Source organism: Pseudonaja textilis, chromosome Z, assembly GCF_049901715.1.
Source record: "Pseudonaja textilis isolate UNSWEBS1 chromosome Z, rPseTex1.2, whole genome shotgun sequence".
Lineage (NCBI taxonomy): Eukaryota > Metazoa > Chordata > Lepidosauria > Squamata > Elapidae > Pseudonaja > Pseudonaja textilis.
Window position 1 is genome coordinate 101,292,201 of NC_142008.1, and position 20,141 is coordinate 101,312,341.

Sequence of the window (20,141 nt, forward strand, 5' to 3'; positions counted from 1 at the left end):
AATCATATGTTATGCACACAAAACCACTGGGGATTCAGAACTCACTCTGAAAGGAAAAGGCATTCTCTATTATATCAAATGATAGTAATATCAAATATAAGAAGAATCATTCTGACCCTAGAAATATAGAAGAGAAATAATCAATTGTGTTGACTCAGACAATATAGAACCATCGTAAGGAAAAAAATATTTAGAACCATCATAAGGAAAAAAAATCCATGATTAAAGAGATATGAAGATTTCTTTCATGGTATTGGCTGTCTTTCAAAAACTCATGACATTTTTATTAAAGATCAACAAGTACTCAATATCAAAAATGTACCAGTAGCATTGAGAACAAAACTGAAGGGAGGCTTGGACACAATCAATATAAGAAGAATTATTCACTGTATTGAATAATCAATTTAATGGGTTCATTCCATAGTTAAAATTCACAGAAAGATAAAAATCAGAAATCTGCCTGGACCCCAAAGAATTATATAAGTGTATTCAAAGAGAGCATAATCACATCTCAATACGAATAGATCTCTTAATGAAACTGGCAGGCACAAAAATATTTTCCAGCTGTATGCAGCAGCTTGGTTTTGGCACCTACCACTGGATGAAGAAAGTATATGCCTATGTATATTTAGTATGTCATACAGTTTTGATACAATATTAAACATATGCCCTTTGGATTACATTCTGTTTCATAAATATTTCATCATACTATGCAACAACTGTTGGAAAGTATTTCAGAAACTATATAAATATGGATAATACTTGGGGTGCCACAAAAGAACATGTCCTCCTTAAACTCTAACCCTAACCCTAACTCTTAAAATGAACAAAAACAGATAAAAACTATAATATTTGGGAGAAATACTGACAAAACATGGCATTAAACCAGATCAGGCTAAAGTAAGAGGCAGTGCCAATACCAACAGATCAGAAAGACATTCAAAAGATCATGAAAACTGTAAATTATGTTCTGAAATTCATTTGCAGCCTGTGTGCTCATATCACAAACCTAAGAATTTTACTTTGCAAAGATGCTATCTGACACACAGGATTTCAGCAAATGACAAAGGATATCCGGATGCCTCTATACAAGCTATATGGAGCAGAAATGTAATCAAATAGTCAAATACAGTAGACTAATAAAATAATATTGAATGTTGGGTGAATATTTTTGTCTTTTTTTAGCAACAGGGTGCGTGGAAGCTTGTACTTAAACAATTAAACCCACCCACGTTATAAGGATAATGGTATATTCCTTACAATGTTAACTTCATTTTTTTGGTAGGTATTGAATCCAAGCTTACAATAAATACAATTGTTTGCCTTTTGTATCACTGCTTCTACATAAATGAGCAATACACTATGGTAATAAAAACTTCATGAAATCCCATCCCTAGCATTAAATGGTACAAGCTCCCATTAGTTTGCCTTCTTATTCAAATTTACAGCAAAACAAAGTGGTGGATAGACCAAGGACCTTGTAATTGCAGTAATTACTTATGTTTAAATTGCCTTAGAAGTTCATGTCGAACACTGAACCTGCCCTGGTATATAACTCCAAATTGACACCATGTAGATATGTTTTAGGGCAGTGGTCCCCAACCACCGGGCCCTGGACCGGTACCGGTCCGTGGATCATTTTTTACCAGGCCGCAAAGAAGTGGGCGCCACCATCTTGTTTCGACAGCGCTTGAGAAAGTGCTTCCGGGTGAGCTTGCCGGTCGTCGGTTGGAAAGCGGCGTTTGGGTGCTGAAGGAATCCTCATGCCTTAGTTTCGTCAAAGAGGGGGGGCGCCATCCCGATGGCGGTGGAGTCTCGCGTTACTCAGGAGGAGATTAAGAAAGAACCCGAAAAGCCCATCGACAAAGGTACAAAGGAGGAGTTGAAGGTGGCGGGGAGAAGCGGGCGACGGCTAGCTGGCCGGTCGCTTGGCTCGCCTTGCCTTGGTCATGCATGCTGATGCCGGTACCGGTCCGTGGGTCATTTTGTGATGCCGGTACCGGTCCGTGGGACAAAAAAGGTTTGGGGCCACTGTTTTAGGGTTTAAAAAAAAACCTAAATATTCTAGCATTTTGGCCTTCTTTCTATAGTGCAATTTGTAATGTAGGGCCTGAGGCTAGTAGATCCTAGTAAGATCAACTGAATACTAAGGATTCATCTTGAAAGAACGGCCCAGAATATCTTTTTGAAATATAGGAGATGACAGGAGGAGAAAGGCAGTATAGAAGCAATCATATTAGAACTGGTTCCCGCTCTGCCTCCCCACTCTTGTGTCAATCCTGTCCAATTCCAGCACTGCAGCAGGTGTCTTTGGTGAATGAACTCTCTGCAGTTGTGAGTAACTGCTTCGTAGACGCAATATCATTTGTATGCGAGTGAGAGGCCCTGCACAGCTGAATGAACAACCTGTTCTTAATCTAAACAGGAAGTTGGGGGCGGCGTAGGACGAGAAGGATGATTCAAGGGATGGAGGGAAGAGAAAGATGCTCGGAATACTAATGCAGCTTCCCTCCACCCCTCCAACTCAAGTACTGTAGAGTGTGCTGGTGTGATGCAAGCAGACAGGCAAAACAGATGCTTATAGTCTTTAACAAAATCCAGTGAGCTACTGATCATCCAAGCAGAGTGTTAGAAGACACTTTTTTCTCTTGGACTCTTTTACTTACACACACACACACACACACACACACACACACACACACGTTCATCTTTTTCTCAAAGAATTTAGAGTGGCCTAAGTGGGAGGATCCCCAAAAGGCCTCCCAATTCTTTGTTAACCAGACTGAGCCTAGTGCATTTCAAAAATGAAACCAGAGCACAACAGTTTTCAGCTTTTATTTTTAGGTTAATCGTTGCAACACCACCAAAAAAGCTTTTCAGGATCACTGAGAAAAAGAATTGGCAACATAGTCAAGAATTCTAGAATCTTGTGAGCTTTGATTATCTTCCAAACTTTGAGCCATTTAAAATTAAATAAAAAAAATTGTCATCTATATCAATGTTTGCCAACTGGTGGGCCATGGCCCACTGGTGGGCCGTGGGAAAATTTTGGTGGGCCGCAGAGAAATCTCACCCCCAGAGCACCCCCCCAAGGCAATTAATCCAGGCTGCACAGAAACACAAGGCTGTGCCACCCACATGGCCTGCGGGAACCTTCCCTGTCCACTCACTCCTTACCCGCAAACTTGCCTGCTAAATTGCTATTTTTCTGCTGTTCTGCTGTGCCGGGAAATTTAGATTAGCTAGGAAGCAGGAAATGGTTGGATTCCTTGCTTTCTAGCTAGTCTTTAGATCTTTGGCTCTGCTTTTAAGTACAGCCGAACCTCCCTTAGGACTGAAGGTTCTATTATTCAGTGCAGACTCACGGCAAGCAAATTTTATGTGACAGACTGAGCTAGCCGATGGCAGATAGATAGATCTCTGAATGAATCTGTGATTCTGTGAGCAACTCAATCTGCCTGCCTGCTTTGCCTGATTTTGGGTAAAAGTTGCTCTTTTTTATAAAACATTCAATATTTATATAAATATTTTTTAATATTTACATACAAGCCATGCCCAGCCAGTCACATGACCACCAAGCCACACCCACAAATTAGGCCATGCCCACAGAACCAGTTAGTGGTCCCAGGGATTTTAAATTATGAGTTTGGTGGTCTCTGAGGTCCAAAAGGTTGGCGACCCCTGATCTACATCATGATTTATGTGCAGTGCAGTACTCTGATGTTCCGTTAGTGGAACCACATTCATAGCCTGATCACTATCTTCAATTTTTACATTTCCCAGGGGCTCTTAATTTAAATTCTATCAATTAATGTAATTTAGACACAAACAAAAATCAGAACTGAATGAAATGCTATTGTGCAAAAGGGCTGAACTATGGAAAGGGATGAAAACAAAAAGAGTGGAAGACTTCTTCACCATATAACAATTTACTTGAATAGCAGAATTCATGTGGTTTTATACTGCTGAAAAGAAATGTTAGTTTATATATTTGAGAAGCAGTTTCTTCCAGCATTCTTTTTTTCCTTACTGTTTATGCAGTTTAATAGAGAATTAATCCCTGAATAAGAAACTCTTATCTGCATATCCAATTTCCACATTAAGTTTTCTAATCCCTTCTCCAAACATGTGATAAATTTTAGATGTTTGCCCACGATCCATCAAATTGTAGATTAAGAAAATAAAATCAGGTGCATTAATTTATATATACAGAAAGCAAAATTTTGATCAACTGAACATTTTTGTTGGGATGAAGAATTTGTTTTTATCTGAATTCTAATTTCAGCCCAGCAAGACCACAAGGCTTAGGAAAAAGCATTCTGAGCAGGAATTGGCTAAATTCTTACTGTGAATTCTGTGAGATGCAAATAAAATAACTGAGAAAGGTGAGAAGGAAGATAAACACAGGCATCTTCAGAAAGCAATGTCCTGGCTTACTCCAGCCATAATCCACATTAGAACTACCTCTCATTTAGCAATACTGAACTGGTGGCAAAAATCCATCAAGGAACAGTAAACTCTGCTAACAAAGATATGCCTTGCTTAGAATAAAATTCTTCCTACTTACCATAAATAAAATTCTTCCTATTCATACAGTCAATTCGTTAAGAATGGAAAACTTATACTCTCTCTCTCTCTCTCTCTCTCTCTCACACACACACACACACACACACATTATGAATATATATGTGTATAACGTTATGCCCCCACCCCCAAAAGCAGATCATTACTAGAAAAGGAACATGCTCTATTGCTCCTGCGAGTCCTTCCTCTGCCCTTTTTCAGATTTTCCCATGAAATATGTACATGTCTAAGAAATTTTCAAGCTTTATTGCTAATCCACAAATAAGTACTCTTCATTTTTTACCCCATCCCATTACATCCTCCTTGAATAGTCTACCTGCATCCTAGTCCATATAAATGATGCATTCCTTAATCCTTCTTTCAGAAAGCCTTCAAAACATTTAGAGCAATGGTGGCTAACCTTTTCAGCACAGAGTGCTGAAATGGGAGCATGCATATGCACTGAAAACCAGAAAAGCAGTTCCCTGATGCATGCGTGCGGGAGCACCAGAAACCAAAAGCTTAGCTTCCCAGCATGCACATGCGCACAGGCCACCTGGTCTTCCGGTTTCTAACGTGCCTGCATACGCAAAGATGACGACGGCTGGTATGCCCGGAGAGATGGTTCTGCGTGCCACTTCCGGCACACGTGGCGTAGGTTCATCATTACAGATTTAGGATACCTGTGTTTGGTAGAAAGACTTAACAAAAACTAAAAGCAAAGATCTATTATAAAACTGGGCTCTAACCTGTAAAAGCTGTTTGTTAAAAGATTTTTTTTTAACAAAAATCCACATCTCGATTTTCGATTCTGAAATTTTCTACTGCATCTCCCAATTATAATTGCTTTTTAACCTTGAGCAACTTAAGATAACAAAATGAAACTTTTTCTCATTCTTATATAATCTGTTTGCTCTCATCTTCAGGTTCTTCAGTTGTGTTTTCTCACTCTACACCTGTTTTTCTTTGCATTTCCATCTCTTCTGTTCTGTCTCTAAAACAATCATTGCGGGGGGGGCGGGGTGGCATTGAAGAAATTTACACATTCTGTGTGCTAAACCCAAGTGCAAATTTGATATTTCCATCCTTCTTCACACCTCTCTACAACAGCAGAGGGAAAACAGATTCCATATTAGCACACCCCAGATTGTGTGGTAAAGTTCCATCCTGCTCAGAATCTATTTTCTGTCATTTTATATCCCCCTCCCCCCGAAATTCCTCAGTAGACAGTCTTTGCCAAATTCTGGTTTAGTTGCTGAGGTTTATGGTTGTCGTCACCACAAACACTCAGTGTATTTATAGATCTACGGGCTTTACTCCAAACCTGTCATTCCACCAAATGGTTCAAAACATTTCTGCCGTTTAATCAAACTCAAGAAAAGAGGAAGATATACAGACATCGATTCCACATGTATGCTATGCTAGAGACCAAGACTTTGCCTTTTCTTCCTGGCATGGTGAGAGAAGCACAACATTTTGCTTCTATCATATATCTTCTTGCTGATGCTTCATCTCTGCAAAGCAGGAAAGGGAGGGGTTGATTTCAATTAGGAAAGGCAGCCTAGATCTTTGCTTGCTATGATTTTCCCCTCAAACATTTCCCTCCATTTCATCCTCCCAATCCACATTTGAAATGCATCTTGGCTTCCAGAAGATAGAAAGCAAATTTGGAGGGCCAAATATTTGAGAATTAAGGAAAAGCTCTTTAGAAGTCTAGTAATCTCAACACTATATTGTCTCATTTCTGTTTCATCAAAAGCCCTGGAATAAATTTCTAAAAGAGTTAGATAAGGGTTTTTAATAAAATACAGTATAAGAATTTTGAAAGATTCCTCTTCTCCATAGAAAACAAATAATACTCCCCACCCCCCAAAAAAAAAACCCCAGGGGGAAATTAGAGGAGCAGTTTTGAAAAGAATTAGACTCTATCTTCTACTTACTGTTTTTCCCTTGAAAATTATGCCTCCCTCCTTTTTAAAGGTGAAGCAGTAGCCCGGTTGTGAACATGTACAAAGGAGAATGAACACAGTATCTTATTCCTGCATGTTTTAATTACAAAATCTGAGAAAAGCTATGTAAATCCAAAGTGTTGGACAGGTGGTTAGATGAAGCCAAAAATAGTTTTGCTCAAATTAAGTTCAAGTCCTGGTGATAAATACATTTTCTCTGCAGGAACCCAGAATTGTTTTGACATTGGCTTTTACTTATTTCCCACTCTAGCTTAAAACTTAAAAAAATTATTCACCTCTAAGTACTAACCAGATCCAAATTACAGTAGCTTAGTTATCTTTTAAGAGCCACAGGTAGCTAGATGTTGCCATCTTCTGAGATGTTAAATAAATCTCCACCTGCAGCAGTTGGGAAAAAGGCACAGTAATTCTGTAATCTGTACATTAAAATTCTGCCTTTATTATTTCTATAAATAACTCATGGCGATAAGCATATTTAATACTCCTTCCTCCTTCTGTTTTTCCCACTAAAAACAGTGAGGTGAATAGGGCTGAGAGAATGACCCAAAATCATCCAGTTTTATGCCTAAAATGGGATTAGAATGCACAATCTCCTAGTTTCTAGGTTAGTGTCTTAACACTAGACCAAGCTGCCTCTCTGGTGTGATCTCTATCACAATCCAGGTACTACAGTGGTTCACTTTCTATCTTATTGGTGAGTCCCTTGTTCTGGAGAGGGATTTGGAGACAGATTGTGCCCATGGCCCAATATGAAACTGCTAGGATTCAGAATGATCAGTATGCTGATGACACACAGCTGTATATCTCATCCTTGGTCTGTACATGTGAATCCATCAATATACTGATCCATTGTCTTGAAGCTGTTCAGGTCCAGATGGAGCAGAACAACTTCAGCTCAATCCTGACAAAACTGAGTGGGTCTGACAATTTGGCCCCTGTGATTGGGAACATCTTCATCATTAGTCTTGAATGGAATAACATTTCCTATTCCAGACGGGTGCCTAACTTGGAGATCAGGAGGATTCTTGTATGCCTATTGCACCATTTCCTAGAGTAGGATACTCTACAGCTACTCATGCATTGATCACTTCATGAATGGATTATTATACTACATTGGGCTTAAGATCATCTAGAAATTATAGCTAGTGCAAAAAGCAGCAGTGTGAGCAGTATTGGGCATTTCTCAATATGCTCATATATCAATGGTGCTATCTGAGCTACACTGGCTACCAGTTATAAGATTGTGAGTCACTGCTCAGAATATTGATATTATACTGTGTGTTTTTTGTCTTCTTTTATAAAAAATGCTGGTGGAAATTAAGCTACAGATACACATTCTTCAGCCTCTAGTAACTTTGAGGGCCTCTTCTATATCAAAGCACCTTTAATAAGGCTACATTTAAAATGTAGGATTTATTTTTGCATGGAGAGATTAGAGATTTTAATGGATGAAAATAATGTCTTAATTCTTGAAGAGTTTTGAGGCAGACAAATAATCCTTTAAAAGACAAACGACTTCCCCAAATTAGACCAACTAAAGAAATATTTTACAATACCTGTAGCCCCTTATGCTATCTCCCAAGTTCCAAATCAGACAGAAAAAGATGTTGAAAATTTTGGTTTGACCTAACCAAATACATTAGCATTGATAAGTTTTTCACTGTGACCTACAGAGATTATTATTTCAGATATTAAAAATTATACATTTATTTTTAAACACATGTTTAACTCAATGAAAACCTTAGGTAATGGGGTTTTTTTTCCTCTTAGTTTACCATTGCTATATGTGGCATGATAATAATGGTAAAGATGAATAAGTATAGAAATTAGAGTTCTTGCTATTCCAACTTCTACATCTATTCTATTCTACATCTAGATAGTCCCCAAGCTTTCCTGATAGTGGATACCTATTCTGAAAAAGTGGCTGCCATGGGTACAGGCTAATCATGAAATATCAGAATAAGCAGGGTAAAAAAAAAAACATTCACAATTTCACTGTTTTTCTTTCATTCTTTCCTCGGTGAACATTGTGCCTTTTTGTAGGACATTATGCACTGAACAGAATATTACCAGGATTCAGACTAATATGTTGCTTGCCCCAGATAATGGGTCAATAAAGTCACAGAAACTGTAATGAAAAAGCATCTCTTCCTAGCTTTCCCTTTCACATAAATTGGAAGTGTTTGCTTATTGATTTTTTTTCAGAGAAAGATGTGTGTTGACCTCCATAAGCAGTTTCCTGTGCTTTTAATTGACAGCAATGGGGAAAGCACGGCTTATATCAAAAGTAATTAATTTGCAATAGTAGACAAATTAGACCTTTCCCTCTCACCCCAATCTTTGCTTAACATGCAGTTCAGAGCACTTGGACTCATGCTTTATTTCTGTAACACAGGTAGTTCTCAACTTACAACCAATCACTTAATGGCTTTTGGAAGTTACAGTGCCCTCCCCCAAAAGCTACTTATAACCGGCCCCTAAGTTATGGCTGCTGAAGCAATCTCATGTTCATTTGCTCTTATGACTAACCCCGCAGAGACACTGCACCATTCCTTTCCCCGTATCCCCACCCCCACCCCATTGCTGCAAGCATATCCCTCCTCCAGTGGCTTCGCACTGGCTTTAGAACTGATTCCCATTCCTCACTTACCTTTTCAAGAGTTCTGAAGCCTTCTATAGGGCTGAAACAGGCCACTTTTGTCACTCGGCCATTTGATGCTGCATAGCCAATGGACACATGATTCCATTCTGCTGCCTTAATGGGGTTTGCACAGTGTTGAAGAAGCTTTCTGTATCTTTCAGAAGCTTTCTGCAGCACTGTGCAATCTTGTTATGGAAGCAAAATGGAGCAGTTTGTCTAGCAACTTCCATTTTATCCCCACAACAAGCTTTTGGGGCAAAATGGCAGCAACTCCCAGGTTGCTGCTACACAGCCCAGGGAGAAACTGCTCTGTTTTGCTGCCTCAATGTAATTTACACAATACTGCAAAAGCTTTCTTGAAGCTTTCGGAAGCTTTTCGCAGTGCTGTGCAGCCTTTTTAAGCCAGCAAAACAGAGAGGTGTGTTGTGCAGCTGCCATTTTATTTTCATCCACAAGTAAGCAGGGCAAAATGGCAACCACTTCCTGTCACCACCATGAAAACTACTCTGTTTTGCTGCCTTAAGCAGGATTTGCACAGTGCTGAATAAGTTTTCCACAGCTTTCAGAAGCTCTCTGCAGTGGTGTATAACATAGTTAAGGCTATAAAATGGAATGGATTGTCTCAGTTACTGTTTTTCCCTATGCACGTTGGCGGGAGCAAAATGGCAATCTACAATCTTTCACAGGTTTCCAAAAGATAGTGCAGATGCAGATTCTCTTTGCAAAGCAGAACAGAACACTTTATCCTTCAGCTACAAGGCATCATTTCAGAAGCAGCCACCGTGTTTCCAGCAGCCAAAGTGTATTCTTGTAGCTGTGAATATGACCACCCCTTCCAGAATTGTGCCATATAACCATGCGATGAAGCAATCCATTCCAGGACTCTCTGAAGTTCTTCAAAAAGGTAAATGAGGAAGAGGTGTTTGGCCTGGTGTTGTGGGAATCAGCCCTAATGCTGGGGAAAGGCCTGTGGGGCACCAAAAGGGCAGGAAAAAGAGCACGGGTGTCTCTGCCAGAGTATCCCACTCTTTGCTCCACTTAATGACTTGCATGTTTGTTTAATGACTTTATTAGGAAGCACAAGAACAGTGGGCTCGCTACTTGAGACACTTCCTTTAACAGCCATCATGACATGTGACAATAATGGGTAGGCTCCACTCTGGTCCTATCACAAGGAATACCTGTATTAATGTCCCCAAATGCTTAACTGGCAAATTAATGTAAACAAAGGTCAGCTATGGTCCATTCAGTCAGTCCCAACTCCTGGGGAAAAGGAGGGACTGCAGGTAAACAAGTGTCTGCAATTTTCTTGGCAGTATTTACAGAAGTGGTTTGCCTTCAGCTGTGAGAGAAAGAAAGTGTCCAAAGAGAAACTAAACTAGATCTTTAACATAGTGTCTTAACTACTAGATCAAATTATGTTTTTTAAAATAAAAGGGCTGGAGTCACATATAAGGTAAAAGTGGGAAAGGAAATACTTAATTCCTACTAGTACTGTTTATTCTCCTGCCTCCACATATACAGGCAGCCATTTTCAAAGCTTATTTCTGGTCCTTCCTAGGCTAGAGGGGCATTTGCAGGGCAGAATTAGCAAAAGAGGAGAGGCTGTGGAGAAGTGAAGGAAAATAAAACAAAATAGTACATTTCAACCAGTATTCACAGAAAAAGGGCTGGGTTGAAAGCAAATTTCATAAAGCACAAAACCATGCAGTACAAGGTATCTTATAAATTTCAGGAGGAAAAACACTCCAGAATATAAATAACACCACAGAAACAGCCTGCCAAAGAATAACCACAAGATGGCACTCTCCCAACTTGGATACAGTACACACACCAGGAGCACTCCTAATAATCTTAGTGATTGAAGAGCTATGTAGAGTAATGGTGAAGGTAATCTGTCAGGCATCCCACCCAAGTGGTTTAGAGCCTTATACGTCAGAAGCAAAATATTAAACCTGGCTCAATAGCCAGCTAGCAATTGCTTCAGCAGAAATGGAACATATTCATAACTAGATGCCCTACTCAACAACCTGTCTGCCACATTTTGCATCAGCTTTATCTTCTAAACTAAGCTAGGTAGACATGTGCAGGACACATTACAATGATGTAAACCTGAGATTAGCAGTGTGAGACTAGCACCAAAACAACTCTATAATATTTTAAGCCATATCATTTGTTTAAATATTGCAGTTTCCTCTACTCTGTCTGGCAGGTCTTTCCAGGATTTCTGACAAACTTCTTTCCCATCATCAGCAATCTGAATTGTTTTGACTGAAGTTACTGAGAACTCAGCCTCCGGTGTCCACAGGAAATTTATTTGCAAAACTAGAATTTCCCTTACTTGCAAAGTATATCGGAGGTTATTTAGCTACGGATTCCTCCTTTCCAATGCAACCCCAGCTCTTTTGAGTGCAAAACTTTATATTCTTTCCCTGTTAACTAGAAAAAAAAATACAACCACACCAACTACATAGAATGTATTTTAGGAGGAATGCAATACAATGTGCAAGTTTAAATAAGTTTTACTGACATGAGCTCAATTCAAGAGTTCTTACAAAAAAAATGGAAAAAGTTAAGCATTCCTTTTCCCTTCTGTTCTCTTTGCCTTAATCAAAATTGCTAATTAGAGTTTTGTTAAACTCTAAAAGTAGAACCTCTGGTCACAACCATAATTTGTTCCATAACTTTTGTCGCAACGTGATTTGGTCATGACCCAAACCTAATTTTTGAAATTTGGCGCTTACAAAAAAAAATGGCGTGAAAGGGAAAATCAGCCACAAAAAAATAATAATGAATTTTTTGGTCAGAACCTGATTTGGTTGTGGTCAGAAACGTTAGTAACCAGAAGTTCTACTGTACTTGAATTCAGTATGATGTTCTATTCTTAAAAATGACAATTCCATTTAAGTAAGAGGTAGGCAACCTCCAAAAGTCATTAAACTACCAGTTAAACTAACTTTTTCTAAAAATTATATCCATTGTAGTATTTTTTGCCCACAAAGCCACAGATTACTTACATCTGAGATTTAGTTGCACTGCAGAGGCAGCTTGAATAAGGAATCAGGACTGGGAATAAGAAGCTGGTATACATATCATTTTCAATATACTGAATTTCTATACGTTACTTTGTCTATGTTACTCTTAAACTCAAATTAGCATTAGCCTGCCACAATGAAAACAGGTAAAAGGGGCGGAAAAGCTGGAGATAATAAGGTTTTATCCCTTATTGCACTAAAATTTAGCATTGCTAGTACACTAGAATTGCATCAAAAAAAAAAAAAAAAAAGAAATGGGAAAAGGAACATGCAAATCTATTTCCCATTTCTACTCCTTAAATCTATGCCAAGTATTTTTAAAAAGGTATTCATCCCTGTCATTACTCCACACAGAATTAACAGTACACATCGTGCTTTACAAACTTTTGCTAACAAAACAAATATGTCCATTTTGCATGCAGAAAGTTTCAGGATGACATTGGTGGTTTTGTAGGCTATATAATCCAAATCCTCCTTTATGAATGATATCCAAAATGGAAACATCTCCATTTGACAGTTAATTCCCTTTTGTTTAAAGATCTCCAGCATATCCTACTGGAAGATAATTGGACCCACTGCTGAACCTCTCTTTCTGTGTCTAGTTAAAACATGAATAGATCCTTGAAATTTTTTTTTGCACCAGCAGAAATAGTCCCCACCAATTATACTGCCAATATCTCAGAAAAAGTAGCATGTTTTCCACCACTTGGAATATGAAACAAACCAAAGATAGACAAGCTTTTTACCTTTGAAAAGGATGAAAAAGTTCCAGGTAGTGAGTGGAAAACCAAACTCACAAAACACGCTGAAAGTTACTGCCTGGCAATAAAATTATGTCACTGTTCTACTAATTCCAATCACTGTTCACAGGAAAACCATTTTCTGATTGTTAAGTAGCGCTCCAAGTTTAAAAATTGGTAAGGTGGGTAATAAGAATGATCTCTTTTTATTTGAAGCCCTTGTAATGTGCTGTCAGCTTTAGTAGATAATATTGAATGATCTTGATAAGTAGTATGATTGATTTACTTTTTAAAATGTATCTATCCTGTTCAATAATCAACCCACATTCTCCAAGTGACTTACAAAATGGAAAATGAAAATATTGAAAGCAAAGCAAAGATCCAGAGGGAAGAAACCTCTAGTCAATAAAGCTCAAGGGCTTAAAATAATTACATTAAAAATTAAATTAGAAATGTTTATAAAAGCCTTACACAAGATGACAAGGAAACTAACTATATTGAGTGGCTTCTTTATGAAAAGGAATGAACAAGATCAACGCAGCTATACAATACATAGTTAAATCTGATGAAAACTGCAATTAAATCAAAGGCCTCAAGGAAAAAGAGTAACCTGGATTTCTGTACATCTAAAATAATGAACCAATAGTTGAAAATTTGGATGTAAATTTTGTACTATTTTTAAACATTCCCTACATTAGCTCCAGACACACCTACTGCTGTCACATAACTTCAATAGATTTTGGTGAACATAATGCAAAATTTAATTGGTTACAAGAATGTATAGAAAACATAAAAATGTTGAAAACGAGAATAAAGAGACTCCTGGTAGATAAAAGAAGCATATAGATGACCAAAAGTTGTTAAAGGTGAAGGAACAATGGATCTGTGTAGTAGTGCAAGAAACTAACTGAAATTTTAATATTAAGTTCTAAATATATTCATATTCTAGACCAAGAGTGAGGAACCATAACTCTTTTATGACTTGTGGACTTCAACTCCCAAAATTCCTCAGCCAGGCTGAACTTGTAGCTGAACTTCTGACAGGCTAACAAGCAACATTTGTATTAAAAAATCCCAAAATGTTATGTCAAGATAACTCTATTATCTTTGATCCCAATATAAGAACAAATACGGTATGTGCATGCACAGCCCCAAATATAGAATAAATGTATTTTAACCATAACTAAGGCAAACCAAATTCTTAGCTAGAAATTTTGTAATGGGGGACTGGAAGGTAACAGTATAAACAGTGAGTATGATAATAACAAAAGCTGTAAAACTTTAAAACGGGTAGTAAAATTAAGTTATATTATTGAATTATATAATTTCAAATTTAAAGGTATACACTGCTTGTCAATTATGTTGTGAGAGTTTTTTATTCCACTATCCAGACTTGTCACTGGAAGACAAGAGATAGCTGACTTTTATCCAAACTTGATTGCAGAAAACACGACTTCAGCAACAGAGTGGTCAATGCCTGGGACATACTACCTGACTTTGTTGTTACATCCTCTAATCCCCACTCCTTTAACCTTAAAGTATCCGCTATTGATCTCACCCTATTCCTAAGAGGTCTGTAAGGGGTGTGCATAAGTGCACAATAGTGCCTACCATCCCTGTCCTATTGTCCCCATTTATTCATACCTATTTCCTGTATTCTTGCTCATATTTATACTTATACGTATTATCTTATAAGCGATTGACAAATCAATCAAATAAATAAAGAGAACGACTGTTATCAGGTAATTATCATACTTTTCACCTCTACTTTGTTACTTACATAAATTGGTATTGGTTACCCTAGAATTTTTTTCTGTGTTGTCAGTAGTTCTCCAGCCTTCAGAGAAGGATCTTATGTCCCAATATAACCTGAAAACTTATATATATGCAAAGCAGGTGGCTAGAACTGCACTATAGTCCCTCCCCTAAAAGACTATTGTAGAAATTTGTTTTTCTCCTGGTTTTGATGAAGGTTAAAAATTTGGATCTGCAACAATTCTGAGGCATTCATCAAAGTTGTTGGGTTTTAACATACATGAGCTGGGATTATGGAAGATGTAGTCCAACATGTTTGGAAGGTGCCCAATGAAATCTAGTAAGTTTATTTTAAATACTAGTGATCCCTACACTTGACTTAATGTTATTCATTCCATTTCCAAGATTTCATAACAAGTGCCCTCAATTTTCTCCTTATTTCTACTCTATCAGGAGAAAGAGACAAAAACATAGCTCCTATAAATCTAATACTGAACAAGAGTAGGTTTATAAATAAAAACCAATTTTAAAAGTTTAGTTCAAGGTGCATAATAATACTGTTTGATTCATACTTTTGCCCTATATCCAGATTCTCCTTGGCAAAAAGAGTTGCAGATAAAAAGTGAGCCCAAAATACTAGTGCAATATTGACAAGGATTAACATTTGTTTGATAGAAGTAAATGGCTTAGACCTTTGCTCTAAAAATATCCACCCAATATTCTTAGATACTGGTGTGCTTTTTTTATAGAGCCCCTTCTCCCACCCGCATGCTAAAGTATTTAATTTGCTTACAGGTTATAAGTAGAATGGGTATGTAAAACTATCAGTCAATAAGGAATGGGGAAAGCATTATTACTAAATCATCTCTCTATCAATAAGATGTAAATATATGAAAATAGCCCTTTTTAGCAACAAGACAAAAACAATTGCTAATCCAGCTATTGACTTTACAATGATTAATTATTCAATTACTGTTGTTCAAATTTCTAACCAGGCTAGAGGCTGGCTAAATATATTCCGTGTTTCCATAATTGTATTGTGAGTTGTTCTGGAATAGTAATTTGAAATTCAAGTGTCATTCAGAAATAGGCCTAAAAGCCTTAATTGAGAATATTTTTATTTTATTTTAAAATCAGGGTTTTTTCTCATCTTGGCTGAAGAAAAAATGCCAGTGAAAGCTCCGAAGACAGCAGAATGATACTGGTGTTTTGGTAAGAAGACATGTGTGAATATGTACACATGTACACATGACTCGAGTTTTTTTTTATGTATTGATTCTATAAACATTGCTTCAACTCACCTAATCTCAACCTTCAAATCACTTCCCTCTTTCAATACTTGCTGAAAAATAATACGTACTTTGAAATTCTGCCAGGGATATAAAATGAATTATGGAAATCAAGTTAAAACAATTATATAACGTAACAACAGTCCATGAAGTTGAATTTTCTGAGGTCAGACTCTGGAGTGTGGAGAAGATCAGCATATACAAAGAATGATAGGAAGATTTAAAGCCTGGAATGTGAGAGCAAACAGGTGCTCTTTGCTGAAAATATCAAGAGCAAATATCTTGTTTTCTTAGAACAGGTCTACTGAAATCAGTAGATCTTAGCTTAAATCAGTGACTAATATTTGTTTATTTAAATAAGGTGGGTTTGAATTCAACTTACTGTACAGGATATATAAGTGATACAAAGCATGATGTTGAAAAATAATTAAAAATTCAACAACAACAAAAAACCCAGCCCAAAACCTCCACTGCCACTTAAGTGATCATCAGAAGATGAGTATTTGTATAGTCTTACAAAAAGTCATAAAGGTGGAAGCTAAACTAATCTTAGGGCAGGGGTGTCAAATTTTATTTCACCAAGGACTGTATCAGGGTTGTGTTTGGCCTTGGGGGCCGGGTTGGTGTGGCTGGAGTAGGTGTGGCCTGCTCAACATCACTTGTGTCAGAGACATTCGTTTCAGGATCCATTTTTGGCTGTGACAGCCTCCTGCAGCACTTTGCCAGCAAATACACCCATTTTTGCTTGCAGAGCACCGCAGGAGGCCATTGCAGCAAAAAAAACAGAGCTGGGAAGGGGTGACATCGAGAGGGTAGAGGCACTGTGGGTCGGTCCTTCACTGTTTCCAAGGTGGCTCTATAGGCCAGATCTAAACAACCTCGCGGGCTGGATCTGGTCTGCAGACCTTGAGTTTGATACCCCTGTCCTAGGGCCACTACTGAGAATGCCAGCCATTACTTTGGGATGAAACTTTAAGCATCCTTTCCCAAAATGAGCACACCAGTTAAACAGAGTTTAATCAGAATAGAATAGAATACTTTATTGGCCAAATGTGATTGGACACACAAGGAATTTGTCTTAGTGTAAATACTCTCAGTATACATATAAGGTATATTTGTCAAGAGTCGAGAATCATAAGGTACAACACTTAATGACAGCCATAGGGTACAATAAGCAATCAAATCATACCAGGAAACAGTCAATATAAATCTTAAGTGACAAAGTTACTGTCATGCCCTTGGTACAGTCGGACTCTTGAGGGAGAGGAGGAACAGATGACAGGGAACGGAGGGGTGGCTCTGGAGGTTGGGGAGGAGGCTGGGAAAGGGCAGAGGCCAGCTGGGCAGTCAGAGGAAGTACCAGGCCCATCCCCTCTGCATCCTAGGACATGCAGGAATGGAGAAGGAAACAACTTGGCTTATGAGGAAGCAGCCATGATCCTCTTCACTGGTTACAGCTGGGGAGATTAGTATATAAGAGAGATGATTACAACACAGCATTGCCAGAAGCAAAGCGTGTTTTATTTTGGGTTGAAGTTATCTTGGTTGGCGTCCTTCCAACAGACTGTGCCTTGTTATCTCCTTGAATTGATAATTACTTATCCTGGTCCTATCTGCTCATTAAGTTCGGACTGTATTGCTTTCTTTTGAAGACTATTTTTGAGTACTTTTTATCTCCAACTGAGAATTATTGAACAGTGGGGCCACGTTGGAGGCATTAAAGGACATATATTTACGTTTTGGATTTTGTTACGTTTGTGGTACACTCCGAGTCATCACAGATACAGTCACAAGTGGGAAGGGATGGGTGATAAGAAGTGGTGAGAAGATTAACAGTAATAGTAGTGCAAACTTTGTAATAGTTGAGGGAATTATTTGAGTGATGGTTTTTGGGAAAAAACTGTTCTTGCGTCTAGTTGTTCTGGTGTGCAGTGCTCTATAGTGTGGTTTTGAGGGAAGGAGTTGAAAGAGTTTACGTCCGGGATATGAGGGGTCTATAAATATTTTCACAACCCTCTTTTTGACTCATGCAGTATACAGGTCCTTGATAGGGCAGGTTGGTAGTAATTGTTTTTTTCTGCAGTCCTAATTATCCTCTGAAGTCTGTGTCTGTCCTGTTGGGTTGCAGAACCAAACCAGACAGTTATAGAGGTGCAGATGATAGACTCAATAATTCCTCTCTAGAACTTGATCAGCAGCTCCTTGGGAAGTTTGAGCTTTCTGAGTTGGCGCAGAAAGAACATTCTTTGTTGTGCTTTTTTGATGACGTTTTTGATGTTAGGTGTCCATTTTAGGTCAGTGATATAGTAGAACCTAGAAATTTGAAGGTCTCTACCGTTGATACTGTATTGTCTAGTATTGTAAGAGGTGGTAATATGGGAGGGTTTCTTCTAAAGTCTACCACCATTTCTACGGTTTTGAGTATGTTTAGTTCCAGATTGTTCTGGTTACACCACAAGGCAACCCTCCTGTCTGTGTGCAAATTCATCGTTGTCTCAAATGAGGCCAATCACTGTTGTGTCATCAGAAAATTTCAGTATTTTAATAGAGGGATTGTTTGAGATGCAGTCATTGGTATATAGGGAGAAGTGGAGAAAGCACACAGCCTTGGGGGACCCCTGTGCTGATTGTACAGGTATCAGATGTGATTCTGCCTAGCTTCACCTGCTGCTTCATGTCTGTTAGGAAGCTTATGATCCACTTACAAGTGTGTTCAGGTACCACTAGTTGGTTTAATTTACTTAGAAGAATGTCTGGAATGATGGTATTGAATGCTGAACTGAAGCCTACAAAGAGGATCCTTGTGTAGGTATTTGGAGATTCAAGGTGTTGTAGGATGCAATGCAGACAGGATGATCTTGAAGATGAATGGACACCAAGTCATATATAGTTTTAAAGATTGATCTCAGTAATTTGAGTTGGACTTAAAAGCCTATCCATCACCAATATCATAAAACAGCACAGGTGCTATGTTGCTTAAGTATCTCTCTAGTCATCAGCCAGCATTTTGAATCAAATGCAGATTTGGAGTACTTATTTAAAGACAGCCCCATACAGAAGACAGACAGTTCATGCTTAACAGTCCTAATTGGGGTTAGAGATCTGCAAGGTCTTGCAAAGAAATAGTAGTTACCTCAGCCAGGAATATTTCAGAAGCAGCAGGAAGAAGGCAAAAGTCAGAGAGCAGACAATATATAGAGGCAGTGGAGTGTGTTGGAAGAAAAAGGTCAGGTTCATCCTTTCCAATTGGGATGAGATTGGTACCACGAATGGAATGAGAGTGTAAGAAACAAGCTTCTGGGAAAGGAGGTCCTTTATTTCAGAAGCCAGAGATGGTAGCTTCAACAGCATTTGGTTCCGCATCAGATATTGGAATGTGTGGTAGTGAGCTGGAAGTTCCTAAACTTGGTGTGATTCTGTATGGTTTGTGGTCTTGAAGCTGCCTCGAGGGAGGTTGTCAAAATGTCCTTTACGGACTTTCTTTCTGTTATGACGTATTTTGTATTTAGAACTTCTCATGCCAAATATTCCCAGATATTCTCCTTGTCAGGGAATAAGTTAGGTTCTAGAAATCTCTTAGCATGAACTATAACAATATGAGATACATTTTAAGGTTCTCATTTTCTCATTTTAAGGTTCTTATTTTCTCATTTTAAGGTTCTTATTTTCTCATTTTAAGGTTCTTTCACCTGCCCCTCACAATCCCTTCCATTGTCTCTCATTTTGAGATCCTTCCTTAGTTGCAAGGGTAGAATTCTTGATGTTAGCTCTGGCTCGATACTGTGGTCAAGGATGGTCAGTTTGACACGAGTCCAGTGATTCCAGACATCTCTCTCCATAATACATAGCTATGTGGGTGGTTAGCAGAATCTGGAAGGGTCCATTCCACTTGGGCTGTAGTGGTGGTTTCTGGGTGAATGATCTTATCCAGATCCAGGCTTCGGGCTCAGTGTAACTAGCAACAGGCCTTGGTGTTACTAGGAATGGCACAGAGGTTATAGCATCCAGCTGTGACTGGGAAGGAAGAGTCCTTCCACTCACTCATACATGTATCCTCTTACTCTCCTGGGGTTTTCCACAAGATATAACTCCTTCCCAAGCAGTCATTAAGCATAAGACACAAAAGGAACTCCCTTTATTACCCTTTG

General features: G+C 38.4%; 1 protein-coding gene across 12 annotated transcripts in view; it reads right to left on the reverse strand.

The window, feature by feature from the left end:
* Window positions 1-20,141, reverse strand: part of HDAC5 (histone deacetylase 5) — a 134,029-nt gene that overhangs the window by 67,352 nt on the left and 46,536 nt on the right. The gene's annotated exons all lie outside the window — the stretch shown is intronic.